Below are 1,747 nucleotides of genomic sequence, written 5' to 3'. Positions count from 1 at the left end.
GGTTTACGCAAACCCATACACTGGATTTTCGTGGTTGCAGATGTCTCTATGCCAATCATTGGTATAGACCCGTTACAACACCACAATCTACTCATCGACACACGCGCACGAAGGTTAATAGACGGAAACACTAAGTTATCCGTTTGCGTAACTCCTTGTTCTGGTTGCAGGTTATCCCCAGTCACGATTAAGCACACCATAGACCCCTTGTACCAAGCAGTACTCGACAAATACCCCGGGATATGCCAATCGCAATCGAAATTACCTTGTGTAACCAGCAATGTTACACATCACATCTCGACTACAGGACCACCTGTATTTTCGAAAGCCCGAAGACTCGCTCCCGAGAAGCTTAGGTTAGCTAAAAACGAATTCGACCACATGATGGACCTAGGGATAATTCGACCATCGAATAGTCCATGGGCATCCCCATTGCACATGGTCCCTAAAAAGGACAGCAATGATTGGCGGCCAACTGGTGATTATCGGCGTCTGAATGCTAAAACCATTCCCGATCGTTACCCGCTGCCTCATATTCACGATTTGACAGCTACCTTGAAAGGTACAACTGTCTTTTCGAAAATCGACTTGGTTAAAGCTTATAACCAAATCCCGATGGCACCTGACGACATTCCTAAAACCGCCATCATCACTCCCTTCGGTCTTTACGAATTTCTACGAATGCCTTTTGGTTTAAGAAATGCGGCTCAAACCTTCCAAAGGTTTATAGACGACGTCTTCCGAGGTCTCAACTTCGTACATGCGTATGTTGATGACTGCCTCATAGCAAGTCCGGACAGAGAATCACATCTCCAGCATCTGGACATTGTTTTCGATCGACTCCAAAGGCATGGCATTACTGTCAACATTCAGAAATGCCAAATTGGAACAAACTCTTTAGACTTCTTAGGACACACTATTGATGCCCAAGGCATCCGACCCCTTAGGAGCAAAGTGGCGGCCATTCTGGATTACCCAGAACCGACCACGATCAAGCACTTACGAACTTTTAACGGACTCGTAAGTTTCTATAGACGGTTCATACCTAAATGCGCGTCCCTTATGAAACCGTTAACTGATCAGCTTCGTGGAAATGCGAAATCAATTAGTTTAGACGACATAGCCCGTAAAGCATTCTCCACAGCTAAGGAACACATCGCTAAAGCAACCCTGTTTGCTCATCAGGACATTCAAGCGCCCATTAGTATCGCAGTAGACGCATCCGACTCAGCAATCGGAGCAGTCTTACAACAATGGGTTAACAACTCGTGGCAACCTTTAGGATTTTTCTCGAGACGGTTGTTAGACGCGGAATCTAGGTACAGCACGTTCGGTAGGGAACTCCTAGCTATGTATTGTGCTGTACGGCATTTTAAACATTCCATCGAAGGAAGAGAATCCACGCTTTTTACCGATCACAAACCTCTTACCTTCTCTTTAAATTCATCTTCAGACAAGTACTCACCGCGAGAGTCTCGACAACTCGAATACATTTCGCAGTTTACTTCAGACATACAACATATTTCTGGAGCAAACAATGTAGTTGCAGACGCTTTGTCTCGAATAAGTTCCTTGAACAGTTTCCAAGGAATCGACCTTCTTAAACTCGCTCAGCTTCAAAAAGAAGACATTGATCTTCAGCATGAGTTATCCTCGACAACTCTTAAACTAAGTGTTAGGCAGATGGGAACAGGTAAGGAAACCTTACTCTGTGACACATCTACAGGTAGGGATCGTCCAATTGTAC

Source organism: Schistosoma mansoni (assembly GCF_000237925.1).
Source record: "Schistosoma mansoni, WGS project CABG00000000 data, supercontig 0221, strain Puerto Rico, whole genome shotgun sequence".
NCBI classification, from domain to species: Eukaryota; Metazoa; Platyhelminthes; class Trematoda; order Strigeidida; family Schistosomatidae; genus Schistosoma; species Schistosoma mansoni.
The sequence above is the reverse complement of the archived record's forward strand: the minus strand, read 5'-3'. Positions refer to the sequence as shown.